The 18788-nt window shown below is 45.3% G+C and overlaps 1 protein-coding gene across 21 annotated transcripts in view; it reads right to left on the bottom strand.

The window, feature by feature from the left end:
- The window catches only part of PLEKHA6 (pleckstrin homology domain containing A6), a 157071-nt gene that overhangs the window by 67232 nt on the left and 71051 nt on the right, over positions 1-18788 (bottom strand). Inside the window, exon 1 of one of the 21 annotated variants that reach the window (XM_073011602.1) lies at positions 1150-1172. The exons of the other annotated variants lie outside the window; for them this stretch is intronic. The gene's annotated coding sequence lies outside the window, so the exon portion shown is untranslated. Of the gene's footprint in view, positions 1-1149; positions 1173-18788 lie in introns of those variants that run through there. 21 annotated transcript variants of the gene reach the window in all.

Raw genomic sequence — 18788 nt, 5'->3', positions numbered from 1 at the left:
CGTGGGCAGCCTAGCCAGAGGAAGCACCACAGCTGAAAGCCACCAGGGGGTTGGGTTTACCTTATCGCTCAAATCTGCCTTCAAAACTGGCACACAGAGCACCCTGTTCCTACCCAACAGGCTCTCCAGGGCCCCGAATTCCTCCCTAGGTTCAACCTAGCATCACTATGTCATCGAATCTCTTTCCTCCCAAGAAAGAGGCAAGGGAACAAAAGGGATCCTAGCTGGGGGCAGGAGGAGAGTAAAGTCAGCACTTCCTTTTTGGTGACAGTCTCCCTCCTTTTTTTTTTTTTTTAAACCACGTGGGCATTCATGAGTACACACACAGAGAGAGATAGCATCAGCTGAGAAAAGCCAGTGCGCCCACCTCCTCCTCCAAGCCAAGGAATTCTTGTCCACACCTCCTGCACAAAACTGTCATTAGAAGGTGCCAGGGTCAAAGAGCACAAATGTTTTGGAGGTTGAAGGGATGAGGGACCTGAAGGGGAAGTTGAGGGAATGGGGGCAGTAGAAATCTAAATGCAAAAGGTTGATTCTCTTTCTTCCTGGATTTCAGTTTTGCTCTCAACTGACAACCTTGTCTTCTTAATGAGTGAAGAGGTCTCCCCGCAACTCTCTGCACCCACCCCCGCCAGGTTCTGTCTTACCCTACATCTCACCACACCTGACTCTGCTAAGTAAAAGGCTAAAACCAGGAGCACAGCCATGCCAGTCTCCTGTGGCTCTGTCCCCTCCGCCTTCCTTCCATGGCCCCATCCAGGAAATCGGCCCATAAGAGAGGCCGACGCTGTTTCTGCCCAGAGCTACCGAGCCCCTTTCTGGAGACAATGGCTCAGAGAGAGGGAGGAAGAGTAGCGCTCCAGCTTTGTGTTCAGATCCACATAAAACCATTGTCTTGATATCAGGACAGACAATGGTTTGTATCTCTGGCTTCCGCGCTGAGTAGTTCACTCCTTTGGACTAAGATAATTTTAAAGATTTCCTTCTAATAAATAGTAATGATACTGGAATCTGGTCTCAAGCTGAGAATTTGTATCTGGTTGTAACAAAAGCCCACTCTAGCTGATGAAATGGGTATATCTAGGCTTCCTTTTTCTGTTCCAGAGCTACTCAGACAAACATAGACCAGACAGATAACCACTTACTCACCGGCTCTTCTTTGCTGTTCCCTCTGCTGCCTCTAGTCCTGACTCCTTTCACACTGAGGAATAGGGAGAAGGTTTTCCTTTAATACTCACCAGGTCCCTGGTGGGTAGCAATCATTAACAGCCACACATGCTGGCTGGCCTTAACCCCTTCAGTGCTGGGTTGCCTCAGCCAGCCGGAGCTGGCTGATGGACAGCCCTGTCCCTTCTACTCTGCCCTGAGAAAGTAGCAGCTCCTACCTGGATGCCATCCACCTGAGTAATGCTGCCGCCTCCCATGTGGAGAAGGAGAGCCCTCTAGTCCCACCCAGGCCACCCCGCCTGATTGGAGCACACTTGCAACCTGAGGCTCTTGACTCTGGCATGATGCCCAATTGGATGAGCCCACATTATGAAATATTTGCCTGGCGGGCCAATAGAGGAGCTGGGATCTGGGGGAGGGATGATATTTTTATTTATTCCTGGAGGAAGGAGAGCAGACAAAGATAGTCACAGCATCCCTAGCCCTGGGATGGGAAGCAGTGGGAAGGTGGTCTTCAGATCCACGAAACTGCCTCTAACTGCTCTGTCCAGGTAGAGTGAACTAATTCCTTTCTAAGCAATTTGAGCCTCTGGCTGTTCAGCTAGAGGGTTTTTTGTTTTCTTTTTTTAACCTTAATATCTCTCTGTCCCACTCAGAAGTTTGGAGAGCAGAACTAGGAATTATAATAGAAATTAAGAGGAGAAACATCATCAGGCAAAGAATTGCTTCTATCTGCATAAACTATGCAACCACAGGTATTGTTTATAGTTCAAAGTTGCAGAAATTATTTTAGCATCTTTGGAGGATACAGATAAAGGTGAGCAAGAACAAGAAGAGATAAATTCCCTCTTTATCCCTTTAAAAATAGGCAACTGATTTGGGGGAAATCTAAAAGTATCTACAAGTAGGACACATGCAAATCTATGCAGATGCGTGCAAATGAGCAGCGCCAGGCTTGTGAGAGTAAGTCCTTGCCAGGATTTTCCTCATTTGAGGAAGAAATTAGGTAGTCTCTAAATCCTATATCAGAGCATCTCACTAGAGCATAAGGAACTCAATAAGCCTATATTTATTGAGCATTTACTCCATATGAAACAGAGTGCCTTTAAGTACAGCCCAGTAGGATTTTTCTTTTTCACCATGATCATAAATGGGATATACAGAGAATACAAGTGCCCCCTCTCCCTACACACCCACAATTAATAGCCTTTTCTCCTTTCAGGCCCCAGAGGAGTGATTTGGCGGCTACTCCTCTTGCCAGCCCGGATTTAGTAGCTGGCACCTCCTCCTTATCACCCCTGGTTCCTGTTTGCCTATCAGTAGCCCAGCCACTGTGGCTCAGGACCCTGCTTTAAACATGCCAGGGGGCCTTATCTTATCTCCTGGGCTGCCTTCCTAGCAGCCCGCAGTTGACTGGCTGGCCGGGTTCCTTAAAGGGGCTGCACTGCATTCCCACTTGCTCCATTCACCCTCAAGAGTATCCCAGAGATCTGGAGGTGTTCTACTTGTGTAGTGTCAGAATTTACCATACCACCCCTCCTTCCCATCCTTTACAGGCACAGCTACTGTAGGGCTGCTACTGAAATTATCTATGACTTAGGACAGAAAGATGCTCATGTTTTTAGAGCCATTGTAAATGTTTATCATGTCATGCAAATGCCCTGTCCCTTGATATTTTCAGGTCCCTGCTCTTTTAAATTGAATTTTCAAGCAAGGGAGGAAAGGCTCAGGATACAAAGTCTATACAGAAAAATCAGTTGTATTTCTATATACTGGCAACAAACAATGAAACAAGGAAATTTTAAAACACCGTTTATAATAGTGTAAAATTAAGGGATAAATTTGACAAGGGATGCGCAAGACCTATACACTGAAAACTATAAAACATTGCTGAAAGAAGTTAAACGAAATCCAAATAAAAGGAGACAGATACTGTTTTCATGGATCAGGAGACTCAATATTGTTAAACTGTCTACACTCCCCGTATTTTCTGTGGATATAACACAGTCCCAACCACAACCCTAGCAGATCTTTGTAAAGTTGACAAGCTGATTCTAACATTCACATGGAAATTCAAAGGATCCAGAATACCCAAAAGCTTTGAAAAAGAAGAATAGGTTTGGAAAATTTATACTACCTGACTTCAAGACTTATTGTAAAGCTACAGTTATCAAGACAACATAATGTTGGCATAAAGACACATGTATAGATAAATGGAACAGAGTAGAGAGTTTGGAAATAAATCCACACATTTTGGTCAATTGGTTTTTCTATAAAGGCAATGCAAAGGAGAATGACAGCCTTTTCAATACATGGCGCTGTATTTGTATGATACCAAACAAACAAACAAACAACCTTGACCCTCTCATTAAAAAATTAACTCAAAATGGACCATAGACATAAATGGAAGAGCTAAAACTACAAGGTTTCTAGAAGAAAACACAAGAGAAAATTTTAGTGACTTTGCATTTGGCAAAGATGTCTTAAAAATGACATAAAATGCATCATCAAGAAAAATCAATAAATTGAACTTCATCAGAATTTAAAAGTTTGCTCTTCAAAAGACACTGTTACAGGCCAGGCACAGTGGCTCATGCCTATAATCCCAGCACTTTCAGAGGCCAAAGTGGGCAGGTCACTTGAAGTCATGAGTTCGAGACCAACCCAGCCAACATGGTGAAATCCCGTCTCTACTAAAAATACAAAAATTAGCCAGGCATGGTGGCGTGCACCTGTAATCCCAGCTACTCAGGAGGCTGAGTCAGAGAATCACTTGAACCCAGGAGGGGGAGGTTGCAGTGAGCCAAGATGGCACCACTGCATACCAGCATGGGTGACAGAGTGAGACCCTGTCTCAAAAAAAAAAAAAAAAAAAAAAAAAAAAAAAAAAGACATTGTTACAAAAATGAAAAGGTAAGCCATAAACAGAGAGAAAATATTTGCAAAATATATAATGGACATAGGACTTTTATCTAGAACCTATGAAGAACTCTCACAACTTAGTGTTAAGATAGCAAACAACACCAAAGATATACAAATGTCAAATAAGGTACATGAAAAGACAACATCATTAGTCATTAGGGAAATGCAAATTGAAACTACTATGAGCTCTCTCTACCCACACCCACCAGAATAGCTAAAATTTAAAAACTAACCATACCAAGCGCTGGCAAAAACGTAGAGGAACTGGAATGCTCATATACTGCTGGTAAGAATATAAATGGTACATCCCCCTTTAGAAAACAGTTTCCCAGTTTCTTAAAGAGTTTAAACATCCATGCACCATACAACCCACTGACTTCCTGAAAAAAATGAAAGCTTATGTCCACACAATGACTTGTACACAGATGTTCACAGCAGCTTTATCTGTGACAGCCCCAAACTACAAACAACTCAAATGTCCATGAACACATGGGTACAACATTATGTGTTACATGCATTCAACACAGTACTACTCAGCAATAAAAAGAAATGAATTATTGAAACATGCAACATAATGGATGAATCTTAAAATATTTATACAGAATAAAAGGAACAAGGCTTCCCTGAAATAAAAGTATATACTCTATGATTCCATTATATAAAATTCTTAAAAATGCAAACTAATCTATAGTGACAGAAAGCAGACGGGTGGTTGCCTGGGGCCAGGGTGGAGGGAGGGATTACAAAGAGGCAGGAAGAAACTTGGGAGTGATGGATATATGTTAATTATCTCAATTGTGGTTATGGTTTCACAAAATGCACCTAATTTTACCCTTTAAATATATACAATTTATCATATACCTCAATAAATCTATGAAAAAGAAAAGCCTTCAATTGAGACATTAAAATGATGACTCCTATTATTGGGCACACCCATTATGTTTTACATGGTGATGGAATGAGGGTGGGAATGGGCAGGGTTTCCTAGTGACCTGCTTTAGTCTGACAGAAATGCTGGTTACAGGCAGAGATGAACATGGGTCCTGAATCTGCCTGTACTCTTCTCACGGATTTAGATCAAATAATGCAGCAGACCTGAATACGGTCTTAATCAAAATAAAGGATTATTTGTTATATGACAGAAGGGAAAATACCAAATAAAATCCTTTAGGGTTCGCAAAGCACTGTCATCATTATCTCATTTGGTTATTTTATGGTCTTATGAGGTAGGCAGAAAAGTGTTAGTACCACCCTCACTTTACAAAACAAAAGCCCTGAAGCTGGAAGTGTTGGCTGAGATAACCCACCTCATATACCTGAGGCAAGGCTAACCTCAGGGTCTGTTAACCTCAGTCCGAAGCTCTTTTCTCAGGGCCACAAGGAACTGCCCCGGCCTGGCTGATGCCCACCTGTGTCCCTCACCCTGGCTGACACACACCTGCGTCCCTCACCCTGGCTTGGTCTTTGTGGTGCTCACCCAGCACTGGGTGGATGCTCCTGGAGCGCACCAGTGGCAGCACCTGAGGGGCTCCTGGGATGGATGGAAACAGGGTCGGGACAGGTCAACTAAGGGGAACACTGCAAGACAGGGAAGACTGACAGAAATGAGGGATGCAAAGTCTAATTAGATCACACATTTGATGTGAAGAGCAGGAAAAAAAAAACAACCAAATGCCACTCCCAAGGCGGAAGTCTGGTGGTTGTGGAAGCAGCTGGAAGCTGTTAGAGAGCTCCTGGCCAGACACACGGCTGCGTTCCAGGCCTCCTTACCCCTCCCCTCCCGCCTCTTCTCTCTGTCCCCTAACCTTCCTCCTCCTGGCATGGAGCCCCACCTCTCTCTCCCAACTTGTTCTGAGGGTGGGATGACTGGCAGAGGGAGAAAGCCCACCCTGTGGGGGTGGGGGAGGGAGCACAAAGTTTAAGGGGCATCCAGAAACTCAGTAATCAGAATTTCTTTTTTTTCTTTGACATGGAGTCTCGCTCTCTTGCCCAGGTTGCAGTGCAGTGGCGTGATCTTGGCTCATTGAAACCTCTGCCTCTCAGGTTCAAGCGATTCTCCTGCCTCAGCCTCCCAAGTAGCTGGGACTACAGGCATGTGCCACCACACCCAGCTAATTTTTGTATTTTCAGTAGAGACAGGGTTTCACCCTGTTAGCCAGGCTGGTCTCAAACTCCTCTCCCGGCCTCAGGTGATCCGCCCGCCTCGGCCTACCAAAGTGCTGGGATTACAAGCATGAGCCACCACACCCAGCCAACCAAGACTTATTTTAATACGATATTTTTGAAATAAAAATTAACATTAAAAATCCATGATGAATGAAATATCAACATTTCAAATAAAGACAGGGCCAGCATTACTGGAATTTCCCTTCTGCCTCAGCCTCCAATATGGCTTAAAGTGGCACTGTTTTGGATCCTGTCTTTATTTCGAATGTTACTATTTTGTTCTTCATAAAATGTTTGCATTGATTTTGATTTTTAAATTATTGCACGGAAATGTTATTTATCTTGACTACTGAGTTTTTTGGCACCCTCTTACACTTTGCACCTAAGGGGAGTGTCTTAATCGCCTTACTCTAGTCAGCCCTGCTCAGGGATGAGGAAAGACAGGACAGGGCTCAGGAAGTCCCAGAGAGGATCCTGTGCTGTTTAAGAAAACTTCAGTGCATGAACATGGAGGAAGGCTGAGGGACTTTCCAGACTGAGAGGAAAGAGACATGATCCTAAATTGGATTCTAATGACATTATTAGGACAACTGGTGAAATTTCAATATGGACTGCATATTAGATAATAGAATTGTATCGATGTTATTAAGTTCCTGAGTCTGTTCATTATACTGTGGTTATGCAAGAGAATGTCCTTGTTTTTAAAAGGATAGAAAGAAGATGAAGAAAGAGTGGCCAGAGGGTGACAGCTGCTTGACAGCTGCATTAAGCCAAACACCCTTCTCTCTCTCCAGCCTGTCTCTCCTACAATTCCAGGCAGTCCTGAGAGGATACAGAGGAAGTGGTGATGGCAGAAAATCTTGTCGAGAAGATAGGGTATTGGAGGGTTGGTTGAACATTTCTTCTTGAAATAAGAATTAACCTTGAATTCCCAAATTACCCCTCACCCTCCCAGGAAAACTTAACAACTGGCACAGAAAGAAGGAAATTAACACCTACCCAAGCCTAGCAAATTCTCTGCTTAACCCCCAGGGATAGCTATTGCTGTCCTGCTGTTGAGGAAGAACCTGAGAGGTCAGGTTATTAGCCCAAGGCTACACAGTTAGGAAGTGAGAGAACTGGGATTAGAGCCCAGGACACAGCCCAAAGCCAGCTTTCTTCCCACTTTATGTTAGTTGTGCAACTTGAAATTCCCTTCTCATGCATCATCCTACCAGCTAATCCTTTCATTTATTTTTATTGAGTTGAATCCACATTAGCCTTGAGATTTTTGGCTCTGGAGTCAGACTGCCCCAGTTCCAATCCTGGCTCCACCAGTTACTACCTAAGGGACTCTGGGTGAGGAACTTAACCTCTCTGTGCTTTCATTCCCCCATCTGTGAAAAGGGGATAATATATGGGCCTTCTTTATCTGTTCACCATAGGAGTAAATAAGATTATACCCGTAAAAAATTTATGAAAGTTCCTGGCACTAGGTAAATGTTCAATAAATGCCAATAATCATTATTATCTGTCTGCATCTGCCTTGGACTGTTTATCCTTAGGAGACAATGGCTCAATTTTTACTGTAAAACTCCTCAACACTTTGACACATACAGATGGATGCTTAATAATTTGTTCCTAAAGAAGTTATCCATCAAGATAGTACCCTCTCCCCTGTACTTAGGAGCCAGAATAATTAACACCTGAGAATCTCAAATGTGAGGGAGGTCTGTTCCTAGTAGAATTTGAACTGGGAGGCGGGCTTTTGTATGTGTGTCATAGTTGAAAGCAAGTCCATTCTAAGGGTCAACATTACTGGACAGAAATAACTGACTAAGAAGATCCAGTTCTACGCTGGGCGCAGTGGCTTACGCCTATAATCCCAGCACTTTGGGAGGCCAAGGTGGGCAGATTACCTGAGGTCTGGAGTTCAAGTACAGCCTGGCCAACATGATGAAACCCCGTTTCCACTAAAAATACAAAAAGTAACCAGGTGTGGTGGCACAGGCCGGTAGTCCCAACTACTTGGGAGGCTGAGGCAGGAGGATTGCTTGAATCCGGGAGGTGGAGGTTGCAGTGAGCTGAGATCATGCCACTGCACTCTAGCCTGGGTGACAGAGGAAGACTCCGTCTCAAAAAAAGAAAAAAAAAACAATTCTAGTGCTTATGCTGCTATCCAACTGTATAAGGTGTGTAGCAAGTCCTTGTTCCCTTGGGGCGCACCGGACCTGAGAAAGGCAATCTCATTGCCCCTAGAGCAAATGATAGGACAAAAGAGCTGCTCATCCTGAGCACCTTTGGTTCTTCAAGGAAGCGCTCCTTCTGAAGGCTGACTGCGCATCTGAAACCCTCGCCCCATTTTAGAGGCTTCGATTCAGCTGGAGAGGACCCACAGCCCGAGAAGGAAAACAAACCAACAGATTATGCTTCTAGGTGGCCAGAGCAGGCCAGGCCAAGGGCAGGTTGGCCAAAGGTCAAGCAGCAGTCAGACCGAGCCAAGACCGAGCCTCCTGTGACAAAGCCAGAGCCAGAGCAGGGCAATTTTCTAACTATAAACGGAAACTCAAGAAGCCCCAAACCACACACATGCATGCGGGAGGATGAGGGTAAGGCACAGAAGCTATGGGGTGCACGCGCGCAGAGGAAGGGGCTTCATGACATGCAGGCAGGGGACCAAGGAAGGGGGTGTGTGTCAGTGTCATGGATGCAGCGACAGATCTGGGTTTCTGGGGGCCTGGAGCTTATACAATTTGTGGTGGGAGGGGCATGGTCCTCATTAAGAAAAAGACTACAGATAAAAATATGTGTGTTAGATATGGCCTTGGAAGGGAACAGTGTAAATGCACCCCCCTCCCTGCGTGGACTTCTGAACACTGGTGCACACTCACATGCGTATGTTTCTGTGGCCTCCTTGTTCCTGTGTCAGCATTATTTCTCTTTCCTCTCACACAGTGCTTTGCCTGATTTTTTTTTTTTTTTTTTTTTTTTTTTTTTTTTTTTTTTTTTTTTTTATGACAGAGAGCATGAATTAGAGTCCCTACACCTTGGAATTAAATTCCTCTCCACCACATGTGATGGGCATTTGGATTTTGAATGCCTTCCCCTACCCTCCTCCAATGCCCTCCACCATCATCGCTATCTACCAGGGCGGAGTCCCTCCCTGCTCCACCCGTTTTGCTGTGGGTAGCCCTACCTTCCTCAAAGGGCATCACAGTGGCCCTCTAAGCTGCCAGAAAGGATGAAACCACAGCTCCCCCCAGCTGCCTGGCCCCTTGCATTCCAGCCGTGCGCCCAGAGTTTGACCTTCTCTGTGGCTGGCTGCAGATGTGCTCTGTGTTACAGAAATAGCCCAGCTCCTGAGCCCCTCCAGGCCCTCCCTCTGCTTCACTTAGAGACGCCCCCACTTCTCTGGCTCCAAGAGAGTCAGGCAGGATCAGAGAGAAGTGCTCCATTCTCCAGCCTCCTCCCACACACTACTCAGAGCAGAGAGTGGGGTCTGCCTGTCCCGCTCCTTCTCCTTCCAGCCTCAGTACTCTGTGTCTGCAGAGAGCGTGGATGGAAATGAGGTTTGAGGCATCACAGAGTGAAGGGGAGCAGAAAGAAAAAGCCTGCAGCACCATGGAGAGTTTATCCAATTTGACCCGAAGAAAGGAGGTCAGATTTAGGAACATGGCTATTACCACTGTAACCAGAGAGCCACCGTACCCATTCCTCCAGATTTCTTTTTTTTAACTACCAGCTCCATGGAGAGAGAAAGGAAAAGAATTTAGTGACAAGGGTAGATATAAAGTCTGAATCAGATGGAGAAAGTCACTAACATATCCTTCTTCCTAAAAAGAAAAATCTCCTGCTCAAACATTTGTCTGTGATGTGACGTTTAACTCCTAAACACTACCTTCTGGTAGGAAAATACATGGATACAAGGAATGTCTAAATGTAAATTTCTCTTGTTAGAAAGTCTCAAGATAAAGACTAATCCTCGTCCCCCTTTAATTTTCCTCTTTCCAACAAGCACTTCTGCTGGACGTAAGGTGCTGGGCCTTAGCACATGGCTGGAAAGGACAAGGTCACCGCCCTGGAGGAGCTGACATCAGGTGGTGTTTTCTCCTGTCCACCTGCGGTAGAACTGTTTGGTTCCCCAATCGGTCAGAGAGAAAAGGAAGGATGGCTGGGAAGCCACACTGCCTGGATTTGAATCCTGACTCTACTCCATACTAGCAATGGGACTTAGGACAAGTTATTCAATCTCTCTATGCCTCAGTTTCTCACTGGCAACATAGGGGGTGAGTAATAGTTTCTACTTCATAGGATTTATTGTGAGGATTAAGTGACTTAATATTCATAGAAAGCTTAAAACGATGCCTGTTATGCAGTCTTGGTTATCATGGTCTCAACCCCCCAGCTTGTGGAACTGTCAGAAATGTAGGAACTAAAATTCGGTCCCCCTCTCCATTGCTAACTATGAGCTGTTTCTTATCAAAGATGCAAAAGGGTTTAGGGTTCTTTGCAGGTTTTGATTGCCCAACCTCCCCAAGGTCCATCAATGCGAGTGATAGAGGGAATCTTGGTCTAGAACCCCTTTGCTGTCCTCCCCCTACTCCTCATATCTCTCCCCCTTGACTTGCCTGACCCTCCACACCTTTCTCATGGTTCACAGTTGGCTCTGGTCCCATGGAGCCTGTAGTTGGGAAACAGGAATCTAGAGGAGTGTTCTTGGGCATTTCTACAAGTAGTCAGATACGTGTCTCTTCTCCTCAGGGGTTCATTTCGATGAAGGGCAGCAGCCAGTCAAAAATGCTTCCAAATCCCATAGAGCCTGGGCCAAGCCCCTGTCTTCTCATGCAAAAATAGTTTCATATTCACTAATTCAGTCCCAAAATGGTGGGCCTGAGTCTTCCTTGTGAGCCCCAGATGGAATGAGAGACGATGGATGGATTCAGTTACATCATGAAAGACTGATTTTAGAAACAATGAGCTTTCCAACAGCGAGACTTTTCAGTGTTGACTCCCTAGTGTCAAATGGAACAATCAAATCATCTATGAAAGACTTTACTAAAAGGATAGAGTGGTACCTGAGGGGAGGGTCAGGGACTGAATGGCCTTCAAGGTCCAGGTTCCAGGTCTTTTCTGCACGTGGGGACTAGCAAAGACACACAGCCATGCCCCAGGTTCCTTCAGTCAGACTACCCTGCTCTTTGGCAGGCCTTGCCAGTCCTCATGCCAGGCAGGAGAAGAGCCAAGTGAAAGGAGTTGGGGTGTGTAAACTCTCCAGGCCAGACTCCCCTAGGCTTAGAGGTCCAAGAAGGGCTAATGTGCAATAGAAAGTACTAACCCCTTTCTAGAAACTGGCCCCATCCCTAGATCCACGGTTACAGCAGAAATAACCATATGCCTAAACCCGCCCCACTCTTGTGGTTACATGAGGTAGCCACCTGATCTCAGCTCAGCCAAAATCCCTCCCCAGGGATGGGACCTGAGATGGAGAGAAAAAAGAGATCAGCCCTTCTCCAGGCAACGCTATTGGTGGTGTGCACAGGAAGGAGCTGCTTCTCCATCTTTTCTTTCCTATAGACTAACCAGGAAGCTGAAAGCCCTCTCTGTCATGAGAGAAACGAACAAGCCAGCACACAGAGAGGCACAAAGACCATACCTGTGGCATTCAGCTTCTTGCTTTTAGTCCATTCCTCTGATCCAGCCATTTCTTTGACCTCGAGCTCTAACAGACACCCCAGCACCCTTATAATTAAATCCCCTCTGGGGCTTAAGCTGCTTTGAGTAGTTAGTAACTTGTACCCAGAAGTCGCAAATTAATCCTAGAGGAAGGGACAAGATGACTTCTGGAGGACCCAAAGTCGCCATCTAGACTTTGCACACATGGTTGGTCTGAGGAAGAAAAGGAAAGCAAACAGGAGGAAGAAGGGAAAGCACTGAGAATTTTGTCTAAAGACAGCAGAAAAGGGTGCTGGGAGACGGGGACTAGCCTAGAGACCAGGCCATCTGAGAGGACAGGAAGAAAAAGGAGGGTCAGTGAAAGCAGGTGAGCTTCCTACTCCTCAGTGCAGAAGAGCTCCTGGGATGTTTAAGAGGGAGTTGGCTACAGAAGTGGGGTATGTCATATAGGTGAGCTAAGGTCCATAGGGAAGTTGGCAGGGGAGGACTGCTGACCGAAGGACTCAGGGAGCTCTGAGCTGGCAGCCGGCAAGCTGACACAGCTTTGAGACATATTCCCAGAGGACAGCCATTATTGAGGCGAGAAAACATCTTGCATTCTTTCTCCTGCACTTTCCAAAGCAAATGTGGGTCTTCTACTGTCTTAGGGCCTCACAGTTCTCTCAGGCCAAGAGGTTTAACCTGCCCCCTCATGTCTTCTTTAGAAAGGCCTACTTGCCTGGCACCAATTCCAAGAGCTAATGGCCCCTTTAAGAATATTTTCCCCCCATCTGTTCTCTAGTTGGCTGGAGCAGATGTTCCTTGTTCCTGTGAAAACTAACCTACCACGCTTCCTAATGGGTGTCTTCCTAGTAAAGCACAGGCCACTCCCCTGCCAGAGTGGCCGGCCCTTCTACTGCTTGGAGTTCACTGACCGCAGGCTCCTCACCATAGAGGATCACCATGGACACATATGCCTGGATATTAAGAGTCCAGATCTTGCCTGACCTAGAGATGACCCAGATATGGCAGCCGCCATCTGACAGTACTTAGAAGATAGAAGAGGGAGGTTATCTATGCCATTGCCCAGACCACAGACCAGGGTCCATCTTTCCAATGATGTGTTAAAAGTAGGCTGCATCTTCAGCAGATTGAATTAGTGCTTCCTTTGACTGTTTTTTCACATTACTAATGAAGACCAGAGAGACTCCCTAATTGAATTCTCCCTGTTTCAAGCTGCTCATCACTCTCAAGCTTACCCAGGGCTCGTGATCGTTGAGGACAATCCTTCTCTCAAGACAGGTCCCCACTCAAGGGAACACTTCTCCAGTCAGGCAATGGGTGGGGAAGCAGGAAGCACTGTGCATTTCACTGGCTCTGTATGGGGGTTGTTTCCACTGCAGATGATGCATCTCTCACTAAATCCAACTTGACCCCATTTGTTCTTGGCTCTCACAGCCCCCACAAAGTCAGCTGGATTCTTCTTGTAAGCCACAAAATTGACTGAACTTTAGCTTCCTCTCTTCTGAGCCATTAGCCTACTGGGATCGCAGAAGTCGAAGTATAAATAAGAACAAGCCAATAAATGATCCTTATCAGATATCCAGAAAGTACTCCCCTAATCAGAGAAGATGTCAAAGTCAGAGCTCCCCGTGCCCACCCTTGAGTCGTCTTCATTCATTCTAAAGATGTATTACCTTGGAGGAAAAGCCTAGCTCTGCAGGCAGACAGATCTGGATTGGAATGACAGCTCAGCTCACTCATCAGCTGAATGTCAATGGACAAGTTATTGATCCTCTCTAAACTCTAGCTTTCTCATACGTAAAATGGGAAGACCAATTCCCACCTTATAAGAATATATGAGGCAATCCAGAGCCACAATGCTTTCATAGCATTCCAAAACCTACAAACATCTGAACTGAAAGTTTTGTCCTAACTGGCAGCAAAACTCAACCTGACTTGAGCACATACAGCAGCAAACCGCGACCTGAACTGGCATGAGACTCTTTACAGCCTTTATTTACCGCACTCATGTGACACTCTCAGTCTGGCTGCAGGATATTAATGTGTTTGATTACGGAGCTGCTCCAGACCCTACTGAAGGTTTTATGTAATAAACAATGTGTACCACTTTACCATTCTAACCCATAGGCCCCAAATATTTCAGATAATGAAGTATAGAGCTATACAAGTCACCTCTCTAGCTCCCGAAGACAGGAGTTTCAGCAGAGTCACCAGAGTTAAGCTAAAGATGCTGACAGCCAGTCAAAGCACTTGCCTCATCACCAGTCTGGAGAGTCTGTGGGTTCCTGCAGTCTGGAGCTGGCTCCTGGGAATGCATGTTGGCATGGGACAGGGGAGAGGATTCAAAGAACAGCTCATCAGCCTACAGCAATCTGCTGCATTTCTACGCTGAATAGAGCTGGCAGAGGCAAAGTGTTATTTGGTTGGACTTCAGGTATAGACATGTCCACAGAATCCAAACACGCCTCCCAAGTCCCCACCTCATTGGGCTTCCAGCCCTCTCTCCACCCTACCACCACCCCATGGCTTCATCCATACCACCTATTCCCTAGGGGCATTCCCAGGGGATAAATGACAGAGCTGTGGAGGAAACAGAGAGAAGAGGCGCTGTTCTCTGTGAGAGAAGGGGGGCTTCTCTCTGAGTTTATGAGGAATTGAAGGAAGGAATTCCAATTGTGAAGGGGATGATGATGATGGGACACTAGGGTGAGAAACAAACATATCAACACACAGCTGAACAGGTTTGGCATGTTTCTCCTGATGCTGTTTCATGGCCTCAGGAGGCTTTTAAAATGGGAAACCAGCCCTGGTCAGTAACAGTGAAAAATGCTGGGCAATTCTCAGATCTCTTGGCTCTAGTCATACATTTTAGGGACTTACTGATGATTATTATGGACTCAACTCACTCTAAGGCACAGACATCCAAGTGGACTTCTCAGTTCTGACCCTGGATCTGCTATCATGAGAATACCTAGTCCATCCTGCCACCTTCAGTCACTTTTCCAACAGGCGTACAACTGTTGGGCAATAAACCTGCAGTTCAGAAAGAGGTCGTGGATGCTTCTTTTCTTGGAGTGATAAAGTCTACATGAAATTCTTGGAAAGGCCCTACTGTGTATCACATGGAGACCTGAGGCATACGGAATTAAACAAAGAGGATGGTGGCAATCAAGTTCAATTCCCTCATGTTACAAATGAAGACTCTGAGGCCCAGACAGAAGGATTGAGTTGCCCAAGACCATGAAGCAAGTTAGAGACAAAGCTGGCCCTGAAGTCCGGGTATTGCTTTCCATAATCTCACCATGATAAGGAGGGGGACATCTTCAAAGGTCCAGGAATATCCTTGTTGACCTTGCATTTGCCATGTTGCCCAGGCTGGTCTTTGCATTCAGGAAAAGCCATGCTGAATGATTAACAACTTCTTCCTTCTGGCTTGAACATCTCAGAAGAGATTCTAATCTCTAAGAATTTAGCTGTACTCGCTAATGCTGTGTCTGAAACCTATCCAAAGTTAAGACAAGATCCTCCTTGGAGAAAGCTTCCTTGGGGAAAGCCACCACTGGAGGGGACCAGAGGTGGGCTAAGAAAACCACTGCCAGCCGGACATGGTGGCTCACGCCTATAATGCTAGCACTTTGGGAGGCCGAGGTGGGCAGGTTGCCTGAAGTCCAGAATTTAAGACCAACCTGACCAACATGGAGAAATCCCATCTCTACTGAAAATACAAAATTAGCTGAGCGTGGTGATGCTCGCCTGTAATCCCAGCTACTCGGGAGACTGAGGCAGGAGAATCACTTGAACACGGGAGGTGGAGGTTGTGCTGAGCCAATATCATGTCATGGCACTCCAGTTGAGGGACAAGAGTGAAACTCCATCTCAAAAAAAAAAAAAAAAAAAAAAAAAAAGGAAAGAAAAGACAACCACTACCTGCCACTATCACTCATCTGCCCAACCCTAGGTGGAGCCAACAGATGAAGCACAGAGGGGTCTACCCTGCAGAAGGTACCACTCCTCAAGGGGCAGCTTTCTTTAATTTACACTTCTTGGATCCTTTCCTTTCTTTCTCTCCTCTGCTAGTTTGAACAGCCCCATGGTATCCATCATCAGTCACAGGTTCAGGCTTTCCTGCATCACCATTCTTAAGGGCTATGCTGCTGGATTGACCCATCACTATCTAGAAACTGTCTGGAAAAGAAAATCTCATACACCTTGGCCTGGTCTTCCAGATCAGAGCCTAATCTTCCCTTTAGTCATTTTCCTTATGCCTCTTTGCCCTGAGAAAGCTCAGGAATCTGCCGCCCTCTCACCCTCTCCCCGCAATTGAACAACCTTCCTAATTTAGGAACCTCAACCACTTTCTTAGGCTAGGAGGGCTCTTATTTCAGGCCATGAAAATGGGATGAAAAAAATCAGAAAGTTTTCTTAGATGAAAAAGCTCCTGGGTATCTGCTTTTAGGAAAAGGGTCCTAGAATGAACCTCAAAAAAGAGCACCTAGTCCAATTCCTAGGGTGGTTTCAAACTGAGTTTTTCCTAAAAGCTTTTGCTCATACAAGTCTGCACACATGTGCACACCAACCATGTGTCTCAGATTCTGGCAGCTGGGGACCTGTCTGGGGTTTCCCACATATTTGTTGTAATTCCAGGTCTGAATCCTCAAAAGGTAGGAGACTCAGACACTCTAATGCCCCCAGGAGCCTCAACATTTACAAAAGCTCCAGTCTGGATTATTTTTGGGATGCGGGGGTGGTGGTGAGACAGTCACACTCTATTGCCCAGGCTGGAGTACAGTGGTGCAATCACGGCTCACTGCAACCTCTGCCTCCTGGGCTCAAGCGATCCTCCTGCCTTAGCCTCCTGAGTAGCTGGGACTATAGGCGTGTGCCACCATGCTTGGCTAATTTTTGTATTTTTTGTAGAGATGGGATTTCGCCATGTTGCCCAGACTGGTCTTGAACTCCTGAGCTCAAGCAATCCACCTGCCTCAGCCTCCCAAAGTGCTGGGATTACAGGTGTGAGCCACCGCGCCAGGCTTAGCCTATATTCTTGAGAGTTCAAGAAGACCCACCATTTCAAAAACTGATATCAAGATTTTTAAATGTTCTTGACTTCAACCACCCAGTTAAAAACATGTTTTCTCACGCTGTTCCCAAAATCCAATCCACAGATCTCCTTGGTCTTTTCCAAGGATAGAAGATGACCTCCCTCATTTCCAAAAGATGACTCTGGGAATAAGAATGGGCAAGGCCTAATCCCAAAGCCCTGCAGATGATGGAAAGTCTGCTATCCCTGCTATTCAGGACAAACGGGAAGAGGAAGTGAGAGCACATTCCTTCACCAGGGGCCTGACCCTGGAGGTAGAAACCTCTCACAAAGAAAGAATGGAGAAAGACTCAGTGTATTTATCAGTTTATCACATTCTAAAGACCCACAGAGAAAGATGGTAGTGACAAGATCAGAATTCAAGTTTTCAGGAATCTGCCCAAAATTGGCCTTATCAGGGAGAGTCTCCTCTGTTTGGAAATGGTCCTGCCTGGAGGCAAAATTTTTGAATTTCATGGACCAATAAAAATTTCAAAAAATGAAATTTGAGGAACCAATATAAGGTTGCCAACTTTTAATTTTGCTAAATAAGGACATTTTAAAAGCCTGACTACCATCTACTCTCACCATCAGCTCTGAAAAAGGATAAGTTAGTAAATATTTCAGCACATCTCCTGCCCCCAAAAGATGTCTTCTAATATATTTTGCTTTCTGAAAAAAAGTGGTAAATTTTCCCTATTGTTCTTATTTTACCTCAGACTGGTGAAAACTCTGTCACAGACCAAAACTTTGGAATCACTCGGCCAGAAGACGGCTCCATGTCCCTTTTAGCTTGAGCCTAAAAATTAAGACAAAGATCCTATGCTTTTGGTATTCAGACCTTTCTAGAAAACCTGAGTAGGGCAGGTATGGAAGCGAGGGGGAAATTAATACGCATACTATTCTTTACTTATATTAAAGGCACTCTGCCAATTACAAGGCACTGAACAAACGTTGGTTGTTATTTTATAAAGCAGGTGTCCAATGAGCATCTACCACCCTACTGAAACCTCTTAAATTTCTGTGAGCCCCTGAATTTTACCATATCCTTGCCTGTTCAAATAATTCAGGGAGAATAGAGAGGAAGGCAATCTACTCCAAGTCAAGAATTATCTGAGAGAAAAAGTATGCCACTGGTGCATGGTAGAGAGCATCAAATTGGTAACATAACATAGACATAGACCCAGTGATGCCATTTCAATTGCACGATGAGGGGCCCAGAGAGGACTGGTTCCATACCAGGGAGCAGTTTTCCACTCTGCCTTCCCTATCGCTGCTTCTTTCTCATTACTGTGATGCAGAAAGTATGGGGGACAAACAGGTAAAGGAAAGTGCATGCATTGCTGGGCAGTGGGGTAGAGGGAGGCGCATGCAGTACTGTGGCATGTTGGATTAGGAGTTGGATTCTAATCCACCCCTCCTGCTGACTAACCATAGCAGCATCTTTTGGCTCCAGTTTCCTCATCTATATTGTAGGAATATTTTTCCCGTCTTCCCTACAGGATTGCGGTAGACTGAGAGATCCTTGAAGGCAGATCCAGTTCTTTTCCATCTCTGTATACCCAAAATCTAGCACACTGCTTAGGGAAGAAGAGGGATCCGTAAACACCTGCTAAATTGAGCTAGAATGGGAGTGTGGATATGAAAGTGCACTTGGTTTGAGCTGCAAAGCACTGCACAATTGAACAAAAGGAAGAAATTATGACTCTGTTGGCCAAAATTATGCTCAGCAGCATCTACTAAATACATAAAGATGCTATGAATTCTATTTGGAAGTAGGTGGTGATATAAATAAAAA

Source organism: Chlorocebus sabaeus, chromosome 25, assembly GCF_047675955.1.
Source record: "Chlorocebus sabaeus isolate Y175 chromosome 25, mChlSab1.0.hap1, whole genome shotgun sequence".
Lineage (NCBI taxonomy): Eukaryota > Metazoa > Chordata > Mammalia > Primates > Cercopithecidae > Chlorocebus > Chlorocebus sabaeus.
The sequence above is the reverse complement of the archived record's forward strand: the minus strand, read 5'-3'. Positions and strand labels throughout refer to the sequence as shown.